Source organism: Triturus cristatus, chromosome 3_1 (assembly GCF_964204655.1).
Source record: "Triturus cristatus chromosome 3_1, aTriCri1.1, whole genome shotgun sequence".
Taxonomy (NCBI): domain Eukaryota; kingdom Metazoa; phylum Chordata; class Amphibia; order Caudata; family Salamandridae; genus Triturus; species Triturus cristatus.
In genome coordinates, this window is record NC_140583.1 from 533,940,031 (window position 1) to 533,956,847 (window position 16,817).

The 16,817-nt window shown below is 44.4% G+C and overlaps 1 long non-coding RNA gene across 1 annotated transcript in view; it reads right to left on the reverse strand.

Annotated features, from left to right (window-relative positions):
• Positions 1 to 894: 894 nt before the first annotated feature.
• Positions 895 to 16,817, reverse strand: part of LOC146860545 (uncharacterized) — a 312,136-nt gene continuing 296,213 nt past the window's right edge. The window contains exon 4 of the long non-coding RNA XR_014979165.1: positions 895 to 940. This is a non-coding gene — a long non-coding RNA (uncharacterized LOC146860545). The remainder of the gene's footprint in view (positions 941 to 16,817) is intronic.

Sequence of the window (16,817 nt, forward strand, 5' to 3'; positions counted from 1 at the left end):
GGTGCTACTCAGTGAGATGTAGTCATGCTGGTGACAGGCCAGGAGAAAGAATTGAGAATGGGGGAGTTGAGGAGTCATATCTTTCCAGACTTAGGCCCTGATTTATATCTAGGTGGACGGGTTACTCCACCACAACGGTGACGGATATCCCGTCCTCCTAAATATAAATCCCTTAGGATATAATGACATTGAGTGGGAAGCAAGAGCTGCAGCTGACAAAAAAGATGCTCTCCCAGTGGCACTGCAACTTCCATACTATTTCTGGCAATGATCAGGATTAAATATAATGAAAAAACGTGTTACTTTTTTCTCGGTCAAAAGCCGACAGAGACTTTTTCACCAGAAAGACAGGGGCTGGTAGTTAAGTGGTAAAGGATAGTAGAGTGCTGAGTTCTGTTTCAAGGATGACTGTATGGAGGCAATGCTTAGCTCTTATGATCTTGGAAATGTGTGACGCTATGCAGACTGTAGAGTTATTATCCACCAAATTGGAACATATATTGAGTTTGATCAGTTGCTGAGTCTCTGTTCCCATCCGCACTACCCGTTCAACAACCTGTCAATCTGTGAGAGTTCTGTGATGGTGATGTTTCATGATATTCTATTTATAGTAACATTATTGTGTGCATTTGATATTTCTTATTTCAACAGATAGAACTGTAGAATAGTGATATTTATGAAACATATGACATTTGGCTCTTGTAGTGGATGCCATATCAATAGAAAATGTGATCCTAAACTAATATTTCAAAGCTCACTAAACTGTATATATTTTTACACCTTTAAGCTGTCTGGAGTGCTTCACAAAAATCCAAAATAAATAAATAAATAAAGTATGACAATGCTATAAATGCAGACATATGAGACATTAAAAAAGATGAAAAACCTACATACCTGAGAAGATTTATCAAGAGTTAAGCTTCACGTGCAGGCCATCAGGCTAGAATAAAAGATAAACACTGCTTATCTTTGCATAGATATATGAAATACATTTCTGTGATGTAAGACATGAACAACAACTTTGCAAACATTTGGTCACAATTAATAATTTCCATAGAGGGAATGGGTGGAAGTGATTTAATAATTAATATTTTGAAGACGTTTTATGTACTGCACCATATGCTAGAACTGCACACATGGAACCAGTATGTCCTAAATGAAATAAAGAATGGGAGAAATCTAACAATGTTATTTCAACCCTGGTTAGTAAGGTATGTATTTTTTATCACATTGGTTGTGGAGGGGATACTTGGAGTACAGGCATTACGTACTACATGGACACCTGGCATTACAACTACATTACAATTACATGTTCATAGAAAAGCTATGAATTGGTTTAGGAGTTAGAAAATGAACATGACATCAAGAGAACATCAGTCTACACACACTAGAGTCATAAAAAATGATCTCAATAGAGGACTAGACGTTCTCTTCTGGATTTTGATTAATAAAATGTCTCCAGGAAATTCATAAATGTGCATCAATAAAAGTTACTTTTGCAATTCTTGCTAATGCAGAAAGAATCTCAAGAGTGCTTCTTCAAATCTACAAAACTTTCTGGTTCCCAGGAGTATTCATGTGTCACCATTTCTCCATACAGAAATGTAATAGATGTGCATTTTCAAAGGAAATGTGACATTCAAGTATTTACTGAGGAGAAAATATGTCTCCTTCTGTAGAAACCCCTTGCAGTACACCTTAATCAATTTTGGGAATAGTCTTTACTCACACCCACTTAGAAACATTTTTATTCCTGCCCTTGACAGTAGATGTGGGTGTGTTTCTTGGTGGCATGCCAACGTTTGGTGAGTTTGGTGAATGTCCTCAAACATGCAAGTCTTTGCATGTTCATCAATGCTTAATTGTTGGCCAACCCACAAATGCCAACAAATACATCTCTGCAACCACACTTGGTTACATGAGAAGTGCACCACATTTAGGGTATTTCCATGTTAGCCAATCCAATTTTTAAAGATTGAATCTCACCATTCCTCATTCTACGAATACGGAATGAGATTAAGCCTTTACAAATACATTTTTTTGCAGAGCAAAATTCGATTCACGTGCAGTAGTAGTCTTGGGAAATGAACAACTAGAGTAACAGAGGCCCCTGCTCCACATGGGTTGCAGGGGTGCCCCAACACTCCAGGGGGTCCACAGCCCTTCAGGGGAACCCCTCTTCAGCCAAAACACAATGAATATCTGTACAATTTCTAGACCCAGGGGCTCCTCATTCCATTCCGCAAGGGTGTCTGTCAATTTGAGTTGACAACTGAGAGATTACCAGCACACTTGAATGATATGCGATCAGTCATTCTGAGGATGGAAACGTCAGTGGTCATTCTAGGGAACTGTATTGTATAAACATTAGGTAAATGTGCTTAGCATCTTTGTAATAATATAATGCATATTAATAATGAAAGAATATCTAAAATTTGCATTATGTGAAAACAAATATGTGAAAACTGTCAACAAATCTCACATACGTGCTGGCGCAGGAGCAGAATTGAGAGAGTTGATTTACGGTGTATGAATGTGATATATTATGCCTTACATCAGAGGCAATGTGACAAAGAAAAAGGGTAATTGAGTCAGTTAGTGGGAAAGGGAAGGAGAGACCAAGTGCGTGAGAGGATATAGTTGTAAAGAAGATACTGACGAGATACAAGGGAGTGACAGGATTATTAATTTTTATAAATAATTACAGTAACATCAGATGGCAGCTGCCAGCTACCCCCTCAACAGTCTCTTCTCTTCTTTCACGAGCCATTCCAACAATACAAGCAGCCACCTGCACTCTAATGGAATCTCCAGACCTCATCATGTTACTAGCATTCTAATGGAATCTCCAAAAATCATCATGCCGTGTATCTGGGGAACCCAAAAATAACACATCTCCCTCCTTATATTAAAAAATCATACTAAATTTGAACAGAAGTAAATCACTACAATTTACAAAACAGAAAAGGAATGGAAAAATAAAACCAAACATACGTTTCTTAAACTGTCCTTGGTGAATATTTCACTACTCAATTAAAAATTGTAGTTCAACCCATTATATAATCCCAATGCTTGACCTGCTTCTGTCTGGTCTTTTCCTGAAATGGATCACTCTCCCCTTACTTTTTTCCTTCTTCCAGTTGGACCTTTTCTCCGCCTTTAACCTCTTTCTTCAACAAACTGTCAGCAACTTTTACCACCTTCTTGCAGTTCCACACAGTGCCAATACTTAACAACAAGGAATAGGGATACATCTTCTTCACTTGTAATGGTTGTGAAAACTTTGCCAATCCTTTATCCTCTCTTCACCCTTTCCGCACAAGTGCCCATTCTCCTACTCCAAACTCATTTTTAATTCCAGTACCAATCTCTTCCCAGCTTTTCCTTTCCACCTCTTTGTAAATCAGACCTATCTCTTTCCTTCCTCGCATAACTTCAAAAGGCCCTTTTCCTATGGCATTGTCAGCTGTTGGGTGATATGCCCACACCGACCTCTTCAATGCAACCCTCCACTGGTTGCCTTGAAACCATCAATTGCAAGCCCTCCTTCAAAGTCCTATTCCATCTCTCAACAAGCCCATTGCTCTGGGAAAAAGAAACCAATGATCTACTGTACTCCACCCCCATAGATTTTCAAGAATTTCTTCATCTCTTGAGCGACAAATTGCATGCAATTGTCAATTGCTACATACTCCAGTATTCCCTCCCTATCCCATAAGTCTTCCAGAAATTTTATTACATCTTGTGTAGTCACATGATCAGCCAAATTAACCTCTGGCCACTTTGAAAAATGATCTATGGCTACTAAAGCAAATTTGGGAAAAGAACCCCCACTCTTTATGGACCAGAAATGCCAATAAGAACTTTTCTTCGTGAAACATCCTTCTTGTCACTCTCCACTGGTGGATATTCCACCATCATCTGCGACTTGTCACTCAAAACGCATGGTATGCATTAACTTATTGCTCTCTCAACATCTTTATCCAATCCCAGCCAACAATACTCCATCCTCACCCAAAACTTGGTCGCATTCATGCAACTATGACCTTCGTGACATAAGCTTAAGATGTGACCCCCTCAATGTTTCTGGTACCACCGATAGTTCACCTCTGACTATGCAACTTACAATTCAGCATTCACATTTCTGAATGACTCCACTCCATCAGACGCTTTACCCTTCACTTGCCAACCCTTTGTCACATACTCCTTCACCTCTTGCAATGTGATATCCTCTTTTATCACTTGGATCCACTCCTCATGAGATATGCCACATTCAGTGAGTGCACATACATTCGCTGTCAACCACATCTCATCCGCACTACTTACAGGTAATCGTGAAATATATCTGAAAATGGCATTTGCTCCACCAGCACACCAATCCTTCACTCTCAATGGTGCAATGCATTAATTCAGCTCCCCTCAAAGGTCACAAGCCATATGCAATGGTTACCTCTCTCCCATACCCGTATTGCATCATCACTGCCCCCAAACCCACACTGCTCACATCTTTGCAAATTATACATTTGTCTTCTGTGTGAAAAAGCTTAGGGCTGGTCCCAATGCAATAAACATCCATGCAATGTGGGCCAGGCACCATGTTGGTGGAGTTAGAACAGTATTTTTGCCATTAGGTCACTGTCCAGCACCTGTCCTGAAGTAATTACCCTGTGCAGTTATAAAAGTAATTTTGCTACTTAGTTACTGTCCAACACTTGTCCTGAGTTAAGCAGATGGTAGAGCTTGACTAGTTATTTTTCGCATAGTCACTGACCAGCACCTTCCCTGAGGTAATTGCCTGGTGTAGCCAGAATAGTACTTGTGCCCCTTAGTCACTGTCCAGCAGCTGCTCTGATTCAAGTAGATGATGGAGTTAGAATAGTAATTTTGCTATTTAGTCACTGCCCAGCACCTGCTCTGAGGTAAGTTACTGGTGAAGGTAGATTAGTAATTTTGCCCCCTAGTCACTGTTCAGCAGTTGCCCTGAGATAAGTTCCTAGTGGAGTTAAAATAGCAATTGTGGCTCTTAGTCATTGACCAGTAACTGCTCTAAGGTAAGAATTCAGTGAAGTTAGAAAAAATATATTTTTTTAAAGCTGTAATATTCTTCTATAACCAATAAATAAAAATATATGAACTCGAATGTGCTTGTCGGGTCAACTGTTGTTAAACATATGGTCAAAATCTGTAAGATTAGGAGGCTATAAGTTAATAAATGTGTTGTATAACTAGGCAGTGCTAATATAAGTATTTTCTTGTGAAAGTTCAACTTACTTGGGTGAGTAGGTAGTATTGTTTTTGGTACTCAAGTCTGGCTTCGGTAAGAATTTGAGTGTGCTCTTGAACGCAATCACTGTAGTAGTAAATGTGAAATGGAGCGTGGACCTTTTTTATGTGTTGGGTGTGGTAGATGAAAATTTGAGCAAAGATATGTGTTGGAATGCACATTTTACACTAAATTTTATTGTATATGTGTAGTTCATTTATTTTGTTCGTTAAAAAAACATTTATTTTAATTCCTGTTGCAAAACAAGAACCATTTTTTATTGGGAAAGATGAACGTAAGTCATTAAATGAAGTTAGGACTAAGGGCCCTATTCTAAGGCGGTTTGGAAAGCTTCCCAACCGAATGAGTTTGGGAGTGGTTTCCGACCGAATCGGATCGGGAGAGTCCAACCGACCAAGTATGATGTATCTGGATGCTTCCAGATACGATTTGGTTGGCCTTTGTTCCGACCAAATGAATAGGCTCCCATTGAAGAAAGGGGTGGCTGGGAAAAATCGGACACCCTGTGGCGGGCACCCCCTGGTGCCTGCCAGATTGTGCATGGCTGGTAAGGGGTGACACATGGGTACCCCACCGGCTGGATTGGGAAGGCTCTGGGTGCAGGGGGGCCCACTACTAGCCTCCATAGTTGGATTCCGACTGCCGATTTGATTCAGACGGTACAATTCAGACAGCGTTTCAAGAGGGTTTTAGGACAAATGTTGATTTTTTTGTTGATAGTTGTGGAGAAAATTACAGAGACAGCAGTTGCATGAGGTATTTGTGACTTATTTTGTGGGCGAGCAACAAGAGAAGTGCAGCCAACACGTTTTTCACCCCATTTAGTTGGCCATCAGGCCTGGGGCTTCCTCAGGGCGTACTATAGTCAGTATGGACACTTAAGTCCTAGTTAAGTTGCAAGTAATCATTCTTGGAATTCTATTAGGCGCGTCACCTTCGTAGTCAGTCCGGGTCAGTCGTTATTAACCGTACAATTCAGATAGGTTGTCCAAAACTAGCATCATACTTGGTCGTTAGGAAACGCGGCCCGTAGAGACGCATGATTTTGATCCACGCGGCTCGGACATTCCAAATGCTAACAGGTTGGGATTGGGGTATTCCTAATGCCTAACTCACATCATACTCGGTAGGTTGGAAACCTTTCCGAGCCAGTCGCAAAGACACGTTCCGGATACAATTTGGACAGAGCAAATGCCGTTAGGTTGCCTTCCTAACCGCATCAGAATCAGGCCCTTAGTTGTAAACGTGTTTGGGAACGTGTCTTTTTTAATTTTAGTCGTATTGTGTCATGTTTCATTAATTATATTTATTTGTAGAATGTGTTTTGGAAGATATTAGTTTGTGCATTTTTAGAATTCCTTTTATTTTTTTGTACATTTTCTGAATTAAAGAAGTGTTCTGCATTGGTTGTAACAATACCTTGTAAAAGTATGCGTACTGATGTGATACGTGGTAATGGTATGCAAGGTAACGGCATATTTAATGATACTCTATGCATATGCGTGATAGTGTGTTTCATGGTGAAAACGTGTGTTGTAGTAGTTAGTGCAGTGTAAAAAATGCATTGTTTGGGCGTGCGTGTTAAATGCACTCATTGTTCTGTCCTATATTCCCAAGATGTCGTCCTGGAAGTATGTCACATTCTTTCGTACCTTGAACAGCGGGTGCATGGCCCTCTGAAACACCACTGCCGGGAATACCTGTCCAAACTGCAAACATCTAAAACATTAAGCCCACCTAGGTCATAACACGTTATGTAAGTGGTCTTGACTCTGGATCTAACGAGATCTGGTGATACACTGACGACAAATCCAATGCGAAGGAAACCTTAGCTCCCTTGATTGTTGTCAGCATATCACCAACTTTGTGAAGGGGTGACAAACTACAAGATACCCTTGTTGAGATCACAACGGTCCACACACATGTGCAGGTCCCAATGACTCTTTTTTGCCGACACAACCGGGGCCAACCATTCAGAGACTTTGATCTCCTCGATAAAGCCCTCCTTACCTAATCTCTGAGACTCCTTTTGTAATGGTTCTCTTAACACCAAAGGTACACTACGCAGTTTATGTGCCTTTGACCACACTCCATCTTTTAATATGATCTTGCACACAAATCACTTTAATAGACAGGGTTTTTCCTTGAGACACCTGGGAATTCCTCCTCCCACTTCAACATATCTATCAATTTCACACTAGTTTGAGTCCCAACACTTGGTTTGGGTGATTAGGATCTAGCCTAATCATGAACTCCATATGCTGTGGCCATCCCAACAGACTCGAACCATCCTTGACAATTAAAATTTTTAGATTGTGCTTTCACACCTTGAAATTCAAGTGAGCCCACAAAATACCCTAACAACTCAATAGGCTTGTTTCTATATGCCACAAATTTGATGTCTGGAAAACACAAGTCCCGGTCTGCGAATTTTCCCAAACATTTCTCTCCAATCAATGTCTAATGTGCTTCTGAATCAGTCATCATTCGTACCTCTGCCCCATCAACTGTGATGTCACAAAATGGGTTTTCTTTATCCTCTGAACTGCCATCCACACTTACTTGCAGAAGACATTCTTCCCGTGACTCTCTTTCATCTTCCAATACAATGACACCCTTTTTTCTCATGATGCACTGGTCTGTGTTTCCTCCTTTCCTTTACAAACCCTTGAAAAATGACCTTTCTTTTTGCACTTTCTTTATATCTGGCCTATAGCAGGGCAGTTAGTGTCTGTCGCTACGTGCCCCTTCAACTCACAATTGTAGCAATAAACATTTTTCCCTATTGTAAAGCTATTTTTCCTCACAACACCTGTCATTTCTTTCTCATGAAACTTTGCACATCCCTCCCTGTCCACCTTCTAATTTCTTTGAGTCACCGCGGCCATTTCCTTTGGTTCTTCTTCTGTATTCTCCACCCATTTAGCTATATCAAAAGCTTTCTGCAAATTTTGGGACAAAGATCACATGGCTGCAGGATGGAGATGAATGTATTGAATCCAGTACTACAGCGTTATTTTGGGGATATTTTAATTCAGTAACAATTTTAATTTTTAACATTATGTTTTTTATGAACTCAGTTTCCAATATGGATGTTCATTTTTGTATTGCTGGGATCGAGAGTTGTGTATTACAACTGGCTTTTTTGGAAAATAATTTTGTTTTTGGAGAATGGATTTTTTCTGGCTATTAAAACAGAAAAAAGTTTTTAAATTATTGAGTTGCAAGTAATGGTTTGGCATTTAAAACCACGTTTCTTCAGGATTAAAAAAAAAATCTGTGGATGTTAAGTTGTACATTTATAGACTATTGGAGTCCTCTTGACCTTTGGTGACACATTGTTTAAAAAATCCACCGAGTTGATGAAAAAGGACAGCTACTGGTAGAAATTCAAAATTTTCATAATTTTATTAAAACTATTTGAAAATTTGTATAGAATTGTTAAAACAGGAACGTAGTTTATGTAAATATTAGCTAGTATCAGTAATGCAATATGTAGGGAATACTGCCCAGGCAGTCTGAAGCCACCATCAATGAAAATTGTTGAATTTGACCCAATAGTCTCTCAGACATTTCTTTACTCTTTTTGAATGAACGTGGGCCAGGCTACCTGACAGTGATTGTGCAATTCTCATTTCTTGGAAACTTGGGCCAGATTACGATGGCGGTCGGATGAGTGTCCGACCGCCATTGCAGTGGGATTGGGGCTGACGATAAGCAGTCGGCAGTCCCACCTACCAAAGTATTATGAGACCCCCGTGTAGGCAGTTGGAATCATGGCTTTTTCCATTGTGGCTTGTGATGTAACCCAAAAAGGACCTCAGTACAAGCCGCAATGGAAAAAGGGATGTTTTTAAACATCCATGCACTGTGTGCCAGGCACCATGTTGGTGGAGTTAGAATAGTAGTTTTGCCATGAGGTCACTGTCCAGTACCTGCCCTGAAGTAGTTACCCTGTGCAGTTAGAAAAGTAATTTTGCTCCTCAGTTACTGTCCAACACTTGTCCTGAGTTAAGTAGATGGTAGAGCTAGACTAGTTATTTTTCGCATACTCACTGACCAGCACCTTGCCTGAGGTAATTGCCTGGTGTAGTCAGAATAGTACTTTTGCCCCTTAGTCACTGCCCAGCAGCTGCTCCGATTCAAGTAGATGGTGGAGTTAGAATAGTAATTTTGCTATTTAGTCATTGTCCAGCACCTGTCCTGAGGTAAGTATTTGGTGTAGTTAGAATAGCAATGTATCCCTAGTCACTGCCTAGCACATGCTCTGAGGTAAGTTACTGGTGAAGGTAGATTAGTAATTTTGCCCCCTAGTCACTCTTCAGCAGTTGCCCTGAGGTAAGTTCCTGGTAGAGTTAAAATAGCAATTTTGTCTCTTAGTCATTGACCAGCAACTGCTCTAAGGTAAGTATTCAGTGAAGTTAGAAAAAATATATTTTTTAAAGCTTTGATAGTCTTTAATATCCAATAAATAAAAAGACATGAACCCCGAATGTGCTTGTCGGGTCAACTGTTGTTAAATATATGGTCAAAATATGTAAGATTAGGAGACTATAAATTAATACATGTGTTGTATAACTAGGCAGTGCTAATATAAGTATTTTCTTGTGAAAGTTCAACTTACTAGGGTGGGTATTGTTTGTGGTAGTCAAGTCTGGCTTCGGTAAGAATTTGAGTGTGCTCGCAACCTTTGACCCTGCCATCAGGTAGGTCGCCCCCCCCAGCCACCACACGGTCGCCCTGTGTTGCTGCCCCCGCTGTTAGCTGTCGCCTGCTCCTGTCTGCTGTAATGTGAGTCCTTCGCCGTCCCCTTTTGCCTCCTCTGGTCTTTGTCTCCCGTTTCTCCAGTTGCCTTGTGCCTTTGCATTTTGCTGCCTGTTGCCATCTGTTTTGTACCACCTTTCTTTCCACTGTAGTGCCCCTTGTGACCCCTTTACCCCGATTTGCCTTCTGTATCCTCTTCCCCGTTTTCCATTCTGTGCCACCTTTCCCGCCGCTGCACCCCTGCAGCCCCGCCCCCCGCTGTTCCCATTCGCCGCCCGCTCCAGCCTCCCAGATGCTCCTCCCTCCCACAGCCCCTCATATGGAGGCCGCGCAGCAGTGAGGGGAGCGACCTTTGACCCTGCCATCAGGTAGGTCGCCCCCCCAGCCGCCATACGGTCCCCCTGTGTCGCTGCCCCCGCTGTTAGCTGTGGCCTGCTCCTGCCTGCTGTAAAGTGAGTCCTTCGCCGTCCCCTTGGCCTCCTATGGTCTTTGTCCCCCGTTTCTCCTGTTGCCTTGTGCCTTTACATTTTGTTGCCTGTTGCCATCTGTTTTGTACCACCTTTCTTTCCACTGTAGTGCCCCTTGTGCCCACTTTACCCTGATTTGCCTTCTGTATCCTCTTCCCCGTTTTCCGCTCTGTGCCACCTTTCCCGCCGCTGCGCCCCTGCGACCCTGCCCCCCGCTGTTCCCATTCACCACTCTGCTCCCGCCTCCCAGCTGCTCCTCCCTCCCACAGCCCCTCATATGGAGGCCGCGCAGCGGGCACGCAGCGGGCGCGCCACTGGCGCGCCGAAAGCATGCCTAAGGCAAACCTGTCTGCGCCCATCTGCGCCTGGACCGCGCCCAGCGCCAGAACCCCTAGCCCCTGCCGAAGCCAAGCTACCCGACTGAGATACGAATCCGCCGCCCTCAACGCACTCAACACCGGACGACCACCCGCCTGCTACTGAGCCACCCCGAAGCGAACCCACGGACCCTTCACCTGTCAAGCCTGCAAATTCACCTGCCTCCGAACCTGCAGACCTCCCACCGGACCCAACATCGACAACAACCACCTCAAGTGCATCCTCCTCAACACCCGCTCTGTCCACAAGCACGCCATCGAACTCTGGGACCTCCTCGACACAACAGCACCAGACGTCGCCTTCCTCACGGAAACCTGGATAACCGCCTCCTCAGCCCCCGACATCGCCATAGTCATCCCGGACAGCTACAAGATCACCCGGAAGGACCGCGTCAACCAAACCGGAGTAGGAATCGCCATCATCTACAGGAACACCATCAACATCACGACCAACGACGAAGACACACTCTCCGCCGCCGAACACCTACACTTCCAGATTCACACCGACCCCAAGACCACCCTTAGAGGAACGCTCATCTACAAACCCCCGGGTCCGCGCACACAATTCAGCGAAAACATCGCCAACTTCATCAGTCCGCATGCCCTAGCCTCACCAGAATACATCCTCCTAGGGGACCTGAACTTCAAACCTGGAGAAAAACAACGACAACAACACCACCACTCTGCTTGACAACCTCGCCAACCTCGGACTCAAGCAACTGGTGAACACCCCCACCCACCTAGCTGGCCACACGCTCGACCCCATCTTCTCCACCAGCAACCACGTCTCCTTCAGCCACTCCACCGGGCTACACTGGACCGACCACAGATGCATCCACTTCACCTTCAAAAAGACTACATCCCACCTCCGCACGCAACAAATCCCCTACAGATGCTGGAGCAAAATCAACACAGACCAGCTCCTCTCATCACTGAGCCATAACCCGCCAGCCGACACCGCGGACACCAATAACGCAGCCCACAACCTCGCACAGTGGATCACCAATTGCGCCAACAACCTAGCTCCACTGAAGAACCCCCCAGGCGAGTCCCGCAACAGGAAATCCTCATGGTTCACCGATGCACTCAAAAACTCAAAGAAATCCTGCCGAACCCTCGAAAAAACCTGGCGCCACGATCAAACTACCGAAAACATGACTGCCCTCAAGAACGCCACTCGCGAACACCACCAGCTGATCTGCACCACCAAAAGGGCATCGTTCAAAGAGCGGCTAGACAGCAACACCCACAACAGCAAGGAACTCTTCAGCATCGCCAAAGAGCTCTCCAACCCCAGCGCCAGCAACAACGACATCACACCATCACAAGACCTCTGCAACTCCCTCGCCACGTTCTTTCACCGCAAAATCACAGACATACATGACAGCTTTGGACCCCAGACTCCGCCTCCAGTCACCGAACCAACAACCTCCACCACCATCCTCAGCACCTGGACCCCCATCAGCACTGAAGACACCACCCACGTCACCAACCACTCTGGCTCCCCGTCGGACCCTTGCCCCTACCACATCTTCAACAAAGCCGACATCATCATCGCACCCCACCCCACCTCTGGAACATCATAAACAACTCCTTCACATCAGCCACTTTCCCTGAGAGCTGGAAGCACGCAGAAATCAACGCCCTTCTGAAGAAACCTACAGCGGACCCCAAGGACCTCAAGAACTTCCACCCCATCTCTCTTCTTCCCTTCCCGGCTAAAGTCATCGAGAAGACCGCCAATAAACAGCTGACTGCTTTCCTCGAGGCAAACAACTCGCTCGACCCATCCCAGTCCGGATTTCGAGCCAACCACAGCACCGAGACCGCCCTCATCGCAGCCACCGACGACATCAGGACCCTGATGGACAACGGAGAAATAACCGCTCTCCTCCTTCTAGACCTCTCGGCTGCCTTCAACACCGTATGCCACCGCGCCCTGATTACCCGCCTCTTCAACACTGGGATCCAAGGAAAGGCCCTGGACCGGATCACCTCGTTCCTCTCCAACAGAACCCAGAGAGTCCGCCTACCTCCTTTCCGCTCAGCGGCCACCGAGATCATCTGCGGCATACCTCAAGGCTCCTCGCTCAGCCCAACCCTCTTCAATATTTACATGAGCCCCCTCGCCGCCATCGCAAGCAAACACAACATCAACATCATCTCCTACGCCGATGACACCCAACTGATATTCTCCCTCACCAAAGACCCAGCCACCGCCCAAACCAACCTCCAGGAAGGAATGAAAGACGTCGCAGAATGGATGAAACTCAGTTGCCTGAAGTTGAACTCAGACAAGACGGAGGTCCTCATCCTCAGACAATCCCCTTCCACCTGGGATGACTCCTGGTGGCCCACAGCGCTGGGCTCCACACCAAAACCCACGGACCACACACGCAACCTGGGATTCATCCTGGACTCCTCCCTCACAATGACCAAGCAAGTCAACGCCGTCTCGTCATCTTGCTTCAACACCCTGCGCATGCTCCGTAAGATCTTTCGGTGGATCCCCACCGAAACCAGAAAGACCATCACCCAGGCCCTCGTCACCAGCCGACTGGACTACGGAAACGCCCTATACGCAGGAACCACAGCCAAACTTCAGAAATGACTCAAACGCATACAGAACGCCTCCGCACAACTCATCCTTGACATCCCCCGACACAGCCACATATCCGCCCACCTGAGAAACCTGCACTGGCTCCCCATCAGCAAGAGGAACGCGTTCAGGCTCCTCACCCACGCGCACAAAGCACTCCACGACAATGGCCCCAAATACCTCAACAACAGCCTCTCGTTCTACACCCCCACCCGCCAGCTATGCTCTGCCAGCCTCGCCCTCACCACCGTCCCACGGATCCGCAGAACCACCACCGGAGGAAGATCGCTCTCCTACCAGGCTGCCAAAACATGGAACTCCCTCCCCGCACACCTACGACTGACCGAGGACCATCTCACCTTCAGGAAACACCGCAAGACCTGGCTTTTCGAGCACTAGCGACTCCCCCCCTCCCTCCAGCGCCTTGAGACCCTCACGGGTGAGTAGCGCGCTCTATAAATGTACTGATTGATTGATTGATTGATTGATTGAATCACTGTAGTAGTAAATGTAAAATGGATCGTGGCCCTTTTTTTATGTGTAGGGTGTGGTAGATGAAAATTTGAGCAAAGATATGTGTTGGAATGCACATTTTACACTGAGTTTTATTGTTTATGTGCAGTTTATTATTTTGTTTGTAAAAAGAAAACATTTATTTCACTTCCTGTTGCAAAACAAGAACCATTTTTTATTGGGAAAGGTGAAAGTAAGTCATTAAAATGAAGTTAGGACTAAGGGCCCTATTCTAATGCGGTTTGGAAAGCTTCCCAACCGAATAAGTTTGGGAATTGCTTCCGACCGAATAGGATCGGGAAAGTCTACCCGACCAAGTACGATGTATTCGGAAGCTTTCAGATACGATATGGTTGGACTCCCATTGACTTCAATGGGAGCCTTTGCTCCGACCGAATGAATAGGCTCCCATTGAAGAAAGGGGGGCTGGGGAAAATCGAGCACCCTGTGGCGGGCACCCCCTGGTGCCTGCCACATTGTGCATAGCTGGTAAGGGAGAGGACACATGGGTACCCCAACAGGCCGGATTGGGAAGGCTCTGGGTGCAGGGGGCCCACTGCTGGCCCCCATAGTTGGATTCCGACTGCCGATTTAAGTCGGATGGTACAATTCAGAAAGGTTGTCCAAAACCAGCATCATACTTGGTCGTTAGGAAACGCGGCCCGTAGAGACTCTCGATTCTGATCCACACGGCTCGGACATTTCATATGCCGTCAGGTTGGGATTGGGATATTCCTAATGCCTAACTCACATCATACTCGTTAGGTCGGAAACCTTTCCGAGCCAGTCGGAAAGACACGCTCCGGATCCGATTTGGACGGAGCAAATGCCATTAGGAGGCCTTCCAAACCGCATCAGAATCAGGCCCTTAGTTGTAAACATATTTGGGAACGTGTCTTTTTTAATGTTAGTTGTATTGTTTCATGTTTCATTAATTATTTTTATTTGTAGAATGTGTTTTGAAAGATATTAGTTTGTACATTTTTAGAATTTCTTTTAATTGTTTGTACATTTTCTGAATAAAAGAAGTGTTCTGCAGTGGTTGTAACAATGCCTTGTAACAGTATGCGTACTGATCTGATACGTGGTAATGGTATGTAAGGTAATGGCATATTTAAGGATACTCTATGTATATGCGTGATAGTGTGTTTCATGGTGAAAACGTGTGTTGTAGTAGTAAGTGCAGTGTAAAAAATGCATTGTTTAGGCATGTGTGTTAAATGCACTTATTGTTCTGTCATATATTCCCAAGATGTCGTCCTTGAAGTATGTCACATTCTTTTGTATCTTGAACAACTGGTACATGGCCCTTTGAAACACCACTGCCGGGGATGCCTGTCAAAAGTGCATGCATCTAAAACATTAAGCCCACCAAGGTCATGACAAGTTATGTAAGTGGTATTGACTCTGGATCTAACGAGATCTGGTGATACACTGATGACAAATCCAATGAGAAGGAAACCTTAGCTCCCTTGATTGTTGTCAGCATATCACCAACTTTGGGAAGGGGTGACGAACTACAAGATACCCTTGCTGAGATCACAAAGGTCCACACACAAGTGCAAGGCCCAATTACGCTTTTTTGCCAACACAACCGGGGTCAACCATTCAGATACTTCAATCTCCTCGATAATGCCTCCTGACATAATCTCTGTAACTCCTTTTGTAATGTTTCTCTTAACACCAAAGGTACACTACGCAGGTTATGTGCCTTTGAACACACCCCATCTTTTAATATGATTTTGCACAAAAATCACTTTAATAGACAGTGTTTTTCCTTGAGACACCCGGGAATTCCACCTCCCACTTCACCATATCTATCAATTTCACACTAGTTTAAGTCCCAACACTTGATTTGGGTGATTAGGATCTAGCCTAATCATGAACTCCATCTGCTGTGGCCATCCCAACAGACTCGAACCATCCTTGGCAATTAAAAATTTTAGATTGTGGTTTCACACCTTGAAATTCAAGTGAGCCCACAAAATACCCTAACAACTCAATAGGCTTGTTTCCATATGCCACAAACTTGATATCTGGAAAACACAAGTCCCGGTCTGGGAATTTTCCCAAACATTCCTCTCCAATCAATGTATAATATGCTTCTGAATCAGTCATGATTCGTACCTCCGCCCCATAAACTGTGATGTCACAAAATGGGTTTTCTTTATCCTCTGAACTTCCATCCACACTTACTTGCAGAAGACATTCTTCCTGCAACTCTCTTTCATCTTCCAATACATTGACACCCTTGTTTTCTCGTGATGCACTGGTCTGTGTTTCCTCCTTCCCTTTACAAACCCTTGAAAAATGACCTTTCGTTTTGCACTTTCTGTATATATGGCCTATAGCAGGGTAGTTAGAGTCTGTCGCTACGTGCCCCTTCAACTCACAATTGTAGCAATAAACATTTTTCCCTATTGTAAAGCTATTTTTCCTCACAACACCTGTCATTTCTTTCTCCTGAAACTTTGCACATCACTCCCTGTCCACCTTTTACTTTCTTTGAGTCACCGCAGCCATTTCCTTTGGTTCTTCTTCTGTATTCTCCACCCATTTAGCTATATCAAAAGCTTTCTGCAAATTTTGGGACGAAGATTACATGGCTGCAGGATGGAGATGAATGTATTGAATCCAGTAATACAGCGTTATTTTCGGGATATTTTAATTCAGTAACAATTTAAATTTTTAACATATTATGAACTCAGTTTCCAATATGGATGTTCATGTTTTTATTGCTGGGATCGAGAGTTGTATATTACTACTGGCTTTTTTGGAAAATCATTTTGTTTTTGGAGAATGAATTTTTTTCT